The following is a 9,282-nucleotide window of genomic DNA, read 5'->3' as shown; positions in this document are numbered from 1 at the left end:
TATTGATTTATCTCACCCACGCTTTTTATTCACTTATAAATTTATGTGATTTCACTCAACTAAATATTTAATACCTCAAGTAAAAAAAATGTATATACTAATTATCTTGGCATACGCAGACTATACCAGATAATTAAAATACTGGTGAATAGCTGCATGTGTATCTTACACCGGTATCTAGAGAATCTTTTGCATTACCTCTACAATGGAATTTGCGGTCTCAGCTTAATTTATAACCCAGTTTTGAATCTGAGAAGTTCCTGTAAGGTAAATGTGATTAAGGAAGTAAACCAAATAAAACATACAGTAGCAACTCCCAGGGTGTCCTAGGGGAAATTCCATCTGTGTTGGAAAGGAGAAGTGTAGGGTTCAGAACCATGAGACTCCTTAGCATAACTGCTTCCTCCCCAGCTTGATTCATCTGTTTTATTTAGAATCCCCTTGGCTTTAGGTTGTTCTTCCAAGAGCCAAACAAAAAAGTCTTATTACCATTTTCATCTATTCTGGAGCAAGGAAATCCTGTCGGATTTTTCTTGGGGAATTGGGGAAGAGGGAGACTTTGAGAATAGATGTTCTCAGAGGCCTCATAGGGATAAAGGATAAAAAAGAGTTTGTTTCTTGACATATAAAGGAGTCCCAGATAATGAATGCATTTTCATGCATTCACATTTATAGATTACTACACTCTGATTCCATTAGTAGGATGATATATGAATAAGACAAAATAAGCTCTAATTCTTGAGCATTCCTCTTTGACTATAAACTTAATATATTAAATACTGTTTATGAAATGATTTTAAGAAAATACTTTTGTAAGTGATCTCATATAGATGTTTGAAAGTGCTTTTTTCTTTCCTCAATGGGAATTTTTAATGAAACATTCCTTTACTACATCTTCCTGCACTAATACTGTATAACATTTGACTGACAATGAGTATTTTTATGAATATTTTAGTCCTAGGGTATAAAGTTGTGAGAAAATCCACTGGGTTTTTTTTTTTTGTCCTTTTTGCTTGTAAATCTTAGAACATTGTGACCTCTCCTAGCACTTATTTTTCATACACTTACCTCATTCGACTTTGTATTTTATTTATTTGTTAATGTGTATTTATCTATTCTGGAAATTCAGGACTTGTTGGGGCCCTTACTTGTGCAATGGGAGCTGTAACACCAAGATTGAAGTCTAACATGATTTAACAAGTCAGGAAATAGGCTCTGATAATAGCTGCCATCCTTACAACATACTACTTGCATATATGTATAGTCTTCCTCTTTAGAATGTAATCTAATGACTACCTTGGCATTTCTATTTAGTGGTTGGCACCTACTAGATGCTTTTCTCATTCATTAATTCATATCTCACTAGATTTTAAACTCCTTTAAACTCCTAAATGGCTGATAACCATTGAACAATGGGGGAGAAGTAAAAAAGTATGTCAAATTCAATGGTAAGTAGACTTTTGGATTACTTTTTTTATCTAGTTCTAACAGTGTTTGCTACTATTGAAAGGAATTCCAATTTAAAAAGCAGCTTGCTATTCAGACATATTTAGAGAAAAGGGTATATAGACTTTCTGAAGGGTTTCTAATGCTAACCAATGAAGGCATTGTTTGGCAGGATTTGGATCTTGGTACAATGGCATAGAAATTCTGTAGGTCAGGATGAAAAATAGAATTTTGGAACTCCTCAAGTTCCAGGTTTGATACTGGACACATTGAGTTCAGTGGAAGAATTGAAGAGAATCCTGACATATTATATATATATATATATATATATATATATATATATATATATATATATATATATATAAAACCATTTGTTTACTGAAGCTTTTCAACATTTTCTTTCCTTTGAAATCTAGTCCATTCCCATAGGTTCAATTTATCTCTATGATGAACTTAATATATAATCCTAAAATTCACATTTTAAAAAATTTTTTAAAATCTGATCAATGCTTTTTTTTAATACCACAATCACTTCCCAGTACCATCAACACTCTTCTGACAGCAAAAACAGCTTAGTAAGAGAATCAAAGAAAGGATATGCAATATATCAGACCCCTAAAACACCCCTTTTTTACCCAAGGTATGTCGGCTCCAGTCATCTCTAAATATTGATTATGGCATTTGAAACAACCCTAGAATTCCACTTACCAAATAGATACTTGAATATCCTGTGTCACCTCAAACAATATGTAAGAACTCTCTTTAAAAACCAGCTCTCCCCTACTTTTAATCTAGCACTATGTTCCAGATTCACAAACGGCCAAATGATCTTTACTCTCTTGAATCTCTAGATAGGCCTTCAAAATGTCTTTTTCAACTTACATGAACACTGGTATAAAGGGAAAAGCAGTACATGATCATAATATGCACAATGACCACAGTAATGTAGAAACACAAACAACACAAACAGATAAACTCAGATTAAACCCAACTTTGTTCCTAGAAAAATGACTAAATTATTCTTTCAGAGAGATAAGGGTAGGCTGTGGCAGTCTTTAAGGGTTGTATATTTTAAAAAATTTTGGAACGGAGGATTCTGTGGCTAGAGAAACTGATGTAAAGAGCAAAAAGCATCAGCACGAGCTTTTTTTTTTTTTAGTTTTTTTTCATATTTTCCATTCCAATTATTTCTACTCTAGTTCAGGCCCCTCACAATTTGTGCCCCGATTATTATATCAACCTCCCAAATGAATTCCATTCTCAGATATTTAACAAACAAATATGAAATTTAAATTTATTCCATGTCCTCCAAACTCCTTGCTATATTATCCATTCTGTATCTTGCAAATTCTTCCTAAAGTACACCTAGATGTCTACTAATTTTCCTTTCAGAAACTTTCAGTAGTTTCTCTTTGTCCATTAAATTCCCTTGGCCTAAAAATTGAAGACATTTCTTGAGCATCTCATTGGTGTTATAGAAAGAACATTGGGCTTAGAAGTCAGGGTATCCTATTTTTTTTTAAATTTATTCCAATTATATGCTAAAATCATTTTCAATATTCATTTTTTGGGTAAGATTTTGAGTTAAACATTTTTCTCCCTCACCTTAAACAGTGAGTAATCTGATTCAGGTTTATATATGTATAACTATGTTAAACATATTAACATATAATTCATGTTGTAAAAGACAATCAGAACAAAAGGGAACAAAAAAAGTGGTTAAAAAAAACCCACAAAGCAAATTGTTTAAATGGAAAATAATATCCTTTGATCTACATTCAGTCTCCATAGTTATTTCTCTGGATGTGGATGATATTTTCCATCACGAGTCCTTTAGAATTGTCTTATTATTATACTGTTGAGGAGAGTTAAGTCCATATTTGATCATTACACAATGTTGCTGTTAATGTGTACAGTGTTCTGGCTCTGCTCACTTCACTCAGCATCAGTTCCTGTTAAATCTTTCCAGGCTTTTCTGAAGTTCACCTAATCATGATTTCTTACAGAATAATAGTGTTCCTTGCCATTCATATACCAGTTTGTTCAACCATTCCCCAGTTGATAGGCATACCTTCAAATTCAAATTCTTTGCTACTAAGAGAGGTTTTATTTCTGTATATGTGGATCTTTGTCCATTTTTAATGATCTCATAGTGATATTAACAGATCTAGTGAGATTTGTCTTTCATTCTGGAAGACCATAACATCAGGGAGGTGATGCCATGACAAGAACATGAATTGGATTTGAGTGAGGGAATGCTATGCTAAGTCATCAGTCTCATTTCTCAGGAACCATCTGGGTGCAGTGGCCAGATATGCATCAGGACTACTGGAGATGGGGCGGTTGGTTAAGTGACTTGCTCAAAGTCACATGTTAATAAGTGTCCAGTGTCGGAGAAGGAATTTGAGCTCCGGTCCTCTTGACTCTAAGACCAGTGCTCTGTCCACAAAGGGTATGCACAGTTTTATTGCCCTTTGGACAAGTTCCTCTCCAGAATGGTTGGATCTGTTCATTGTCCCCCAATTTTCCTACATCCTCTTCAGCAGTGATCATTTTCTTTTTTTTGTCATATTGGCCAATCTAATTGGTGTGAGTTGGTACCTTAGAGTTGTTTTAATTTGTGTTTTTCTAATAATGATTTAGAGCATTTTTTCATGACTTTAGATAGTTTTAATTTCTTCATCTGAAATTACTTGTTCGTAGCCTCTGATCATTTAGCAATTGTAATAATAAATTTGATTCAGTTCTCTATTAATGAATCTTTTTTCAAAAATGCTAACTGTAAAAAGGGAGTCAGGATATCTTGTCTTTATAATCTTGCAAATTAGCTGGGATGACTTAGGACAAGTTATTTTAATTTCATCTCAAAATGAAGGGTCAGACTGGATGATCTAGCTTTAAAATCTGATGAGCAAATACAATTTAATTCTGTTCCTCCATTTAAACACTGTGTTGATTCTTAGAAATATAAAGACAAAATGAAAAACAGTTCCTGCCCTTAAGCTTCTTGGGTCTACTGTGGAATGCTCACAGAAGTAATACAAGATAATTTGAAGAGGGAGAGCTTTCTCTAAAATATAGTCCCATATTACCAACTTGCTTCTTGAACCTTTCAAACTGGATGTCTCATAGACCTATAAATGTCCAAAACAGAATTCGTGTTTTTTTTCCCATCTTTCCTAAACAATTGCTTTTTCTAAACGCCCACTTTATGATTGAGTGTACTAACATCCAGTCACTCAGGATGGCAATCTCAGTGTTATCTTTAATTCTTCACCAGAACCCACATATCCAATCTGTTGCCAGATCTTGTTTCTACCATCACAACATCTTCCCTTCATTCACAAAGTCACTGGTTCAGGATCTCCTCATACCTGGACTTGTATTACAGTAGCCTTTTAGAAAATTTCTCTGGCTTAAATCACTCCCCATTCCTGTCTACTCAGTTGTCTTAAGCAGTCTAAAATGTGGGTCACTTCTTTACTCATTAAACTCCAGTGGCTCTCCATTTCTCTAGGATCAAATATAAAATGCTATTTAGTTTTAAAAACCCTTCATAGCCTGGCCCTTTTCTGCTTTCCTCTCCATGTACTCTGTAATTTAGTGACATTATCCTTTTATTTGTTGTCCTCATACCATATTCCATTTCTGGATTCTGTGACTTCATCCCTTCCTCCATCAATTTCTCTGCCTTCCTTCAAGACTCAAATCCATTTTGCTGCAAGAAAGCTTTTCCAGTTAATGGTACTGCTAATGCTTTTCCTTTGATGTCACCTAACATTTTTTCTAAATATCTTGTTATGTATATAGTTATTTGCATGCTGGTTCTGATGTTAGAATGTTTTCTTCCTGAGGTCAGGGACAGTGTCTTTTAACTTTCTTTCACTAACACTTAACCTCATATACAGTAGGAGTTTAATAAATGCTCATTGATTGTCTGAGATTAGAATAGATTTCCATAGGAAATAGCCTCTGAGATGAACTTTGAAGGAAACTGAATATTAGAATATACAGTTGGACTTGAGAAAGAATACATTCCTACCATGGGTAACCCTTGGTGCCTAGAGTTTAGGTGATGGGATACCAAGTCTAGGAAACACCCAATAGGCCTGAACTACAAAAGACAAAATAAACAGTCCCTACCCTCAATGAATTTAAATTCCATTAGAGGAGACAATGTACATATTTAATTAATGCTAAATATATACTTAGAAGTAATTGTTAACAGCTAAAGAGACAAAGAGCCATTTGAGAGGAAGCTAACGATGAGAGTACCTCAAAAGTCTAAGGAATAGATTGTATCCAGAAGATGGGACTGGTTCTCTCCTCCTTAGCTAAGAATCTTTTACAAAAGCTCAGTCCCTGACTCACTTCTCTCTCCAAACTAATTCCCTCAGGGAGCTCCTCCTTCAAGTGGTTTCATTTACCTCTGGTATTTGAATGACTCCCAGATCACTCAAGAGATGTAAAAATATTTTCTAATTCTTTGAGCTTTCATTTTATTGAAATTAATCATTTTCCTATGATAATTTAATTTTTGAAAGTGGGTGTAATGCTCATCTCACAGTACTTGAGGGTGAATTTCCTGAAGTAAAAAAATAGAGTATTTTTTAAAATTTTTCTTTTAAAAAAATTTTCTTATTCAGATTATTCTTCAGCCTTCACCAGAAAACCTTATATAAGGATGAAGATGGGATTTTATTTACTCATCAGTCCAATTATGAATTGCTTTATTGTGTGAAAAAGTAGAAATTTTCAATGATCAAATGAGGTGATTTGCACCTCTGGAAACTAACTACTAATCTGTTTTTATCCAGTTCTCTGTATAACTTGTGATAGAGACATTTGGTCCCCATTGTCAAGTTTGTGCTAAAGTCATTACAAAGAAAAATTCCTGTAGGCTAAGGGTACCATAGGAGTAATTAAAATAGGTGAAAATGTCCATTTTCAGCAATATGATTGGCTTGTAGTCAATTCATATTCAAATCGGTTTTTTTTGTTTTTCTTTTAGGTTTTTTGCAAGGCAAACGGGGTTAAGTGGCTTGCCCAAGGCCACACAGCTAGGTAATTATTAAATGTCTGAGACCGGATTTGAACCCAGGTACTACTGACTCCAGGTCCGGTGCTGTATCCACTGTGCCACCTAGCCTCCCCATCAAATCAGGTTTTTTTTAAAGGCTATTGTGGTATATGGAAATAATTTTATTGTTTGTAGATTTCAGGATAAAAATAAAACTTTTGAAAAACAAAAAAGGCTATTATACTCATTATGATATAAAGACATTTATCATTCCGGAAGTTACATTCAATTTCCACAGCAGTCTCCATTGTAACTGAATTGAAAAGTCAAAAATAAAAATGTCTATAAACCATTTCTTCACATCCTTCAGTCATGGAGCAATGTCTTAACTCTTGTCCTCATGACCCCAAACTATAGGTTAGGTTAGTCTTTTTTTTTAAAAGCTATTGAGACATTTTACTAAGATTTAGCAGGCTTAGGGAATGGATTTAAAACTCAGAATGCTGGTTATCACTTCCTTATTGCCTGAGTACAGAGCAGCCACGAGGAGCAGAAGGGCTGAAAGATCCTTGACTGTTGGATTTAATGGTAGCTTCATTCAGCTGAATCAACTCAATACTTATCCTTGTTGAATACCATAATGCTTTTAACTTTTGAATGACCTGCAAGTGTCTCATTTGTTCTATTACTGAACATAAACTATCAGGGGACCTGCCTGAGTTAGTCCTAGCCCAGAATAGCATGTTTATCTTCACAACTTGACTCTGAATTTCCCTTTTTCCAAATAAACTTATCATCTTGTATCAAACAGTTCTGGTTTATGAATAATATTAAAGCAAAAAAAGTCATTAGCACAAAAAAAGATTTTTGTGTCCCTAGGTTCAAGGTATATAAGATTATGAGATAAAAAACCAGTATCTGAAGTGAGAAGCAGTGTGGTCTAGTGAATAGAACCACCCTAGAAACCATGAAGATTTGGATTTAAGTTCTATCTCTAATAATGACTGAAAGATTTTGATCAAACCACTTAACCACAGGTAACTCAGAAAACTACAAATTAGTAGGAATTACCTCAGCAGGAGTTGCCTACAACCATGAAATCACAGATGGGGTGGGGGTGGGGGGGGCAGCCACAGTAAAAAGAAGAGAGTCTGGGACAGAGCCTTGGCATAAACTTGGGTAGGATGTGGATGATGTCCAATAATGAAAATGGAAGAAAGGTCCATTAGGAAGAAGGGAAATCAGGAGAGAAAAATACTATAGGTCAACTAGTTGATGCAAAGAATAAAGCATTGGGCCTTGAGTCAGGAAGACCTGAATTCAAATATGGATTTAGATATTTCCTAGCTGTGTGACCTGCACAAGTCGTTTAATTTCTGTCTGCTTCAGTTTGCTCAATTGGAAAATGGAAGAAATAACTTGCAGAGTTGCTGTGAGAATAAAATGAAAGATTTGTAAAGCACTTAGCATAGAAACTGGTACTTGGTAGATCCCTTCCCTTTCCCCTTCCAATACTGTTATTAATAATCATGACTAACCTATAAAATTTGTAAGAATGTCTCATCCTATTTGAATATCACAGTAATCCTAGGAAGTGGGTACAGATAGGTTTTTGATCCCATTTAACAAATGAACTTTAGCGGTAAAATCTCAACATAATTAATATATTATGAGACAGGACATAATACTTTGAAGGTTCAGCATTTAACAGCTGCTCCTATCTTCTGTCGTGTAAATCAATGATCATATTTGAAAAGGTGTGAAGGAAGTGAGATTCTCATTACCAATTCTCAATATTTTCCTAAGGAAAAATACCACAGACCTTCAGAGTGTCTCACACTAGCATTTTATAAGAGAAATCAGCATATTTATTGAGCACACCATGTTAGGGGGAGTTTGTGATCAAGTTGGTGACACATATAGGTCAGCACTTCCAAAGATAATGTGATTTTATTGACATGGGAATTCCTTACAGAAATGCATGTTGTAACCCCTCTGCAATCCATTTCTTTGACCAAAAACTTCATCTCAGGACCTCCTTTCTGATGGTGAGCCTTTTTAAACTTGGCCAGGTTGCTCCAATGAATGGTGTAATGTTGCTAGTTGGGCACTTGAAGTCTTTTCATCTTGGGTAGTCTTTTTCATTCTTGCTAGAGTTTATGTTATTCTGGCGTAATCTCTCAGTACTCCTTACCTATTTACCATAATGAACTGTCAAAGTAGCACTTTGATGGAGAAGTCACAAACAGAAAACAATGAATACATGCAGTAATGCAAATGACTAATTGATGGCATAGACAGTGGGTATATTCAGGAGTTCATATAAGGGAAATATTACACTCAAGAGTATTTGGGAGTAGGAAGAATGTGAGCTGGAGCCAGAGGATAGGTAAATCAGTAGAGAGAAACATTCCACTTGTAAGGAAGGGTGTGACTGTAGGTACACAGAAAAGCTATCTCCAGAGACAATGGGATTAGGTTGGTTAAAATGGAGGTTTGATCAAGCAGCAGTTGAAGTTGGGCAATACTTTTTAAGGTGTCTAAGAACTTGGATGGAAAAAAAAAATCACATCCATTTTCACTAATCTCAAACTGAAATTTAGTGTTTCCTTCAATTAACCTACAATATTAGTAGTATACGTGACTACTAACGTTTCCATATCATATTTCAGTTGCCACAGATATTTTAAAGTGTCATTTATATATATCATTATCGTGAGATTACTTTAGCTATTAAGCCTGCCACTAGATATATTATTGCATCACAGATTTGTTAAAAAAAATATTTTGTTATAAATGGTTTTCTTTGTAATCCT

This window comes from Macrotis lagotis, chromosome X (genome assembly GCF_037893015.1).
Source record: "Macrotis lagotis isolate mMagLag1 chromosome X, bilby.v1.9.chrom.fasta, whole genome shotgun sequence".
Classification (NCBI taxonomy): domain Eukaryota; kingdom Metazoa; phylum Chordata; class Mammalia; order Peramelemorphia; family Peramelidae; genus Macrotis; species Macrotis lagotis.
The sequence above is the reverse complement of the archived record's forward strand: the minus strand, read 5'-3'. Positions refer to the sequence as shown.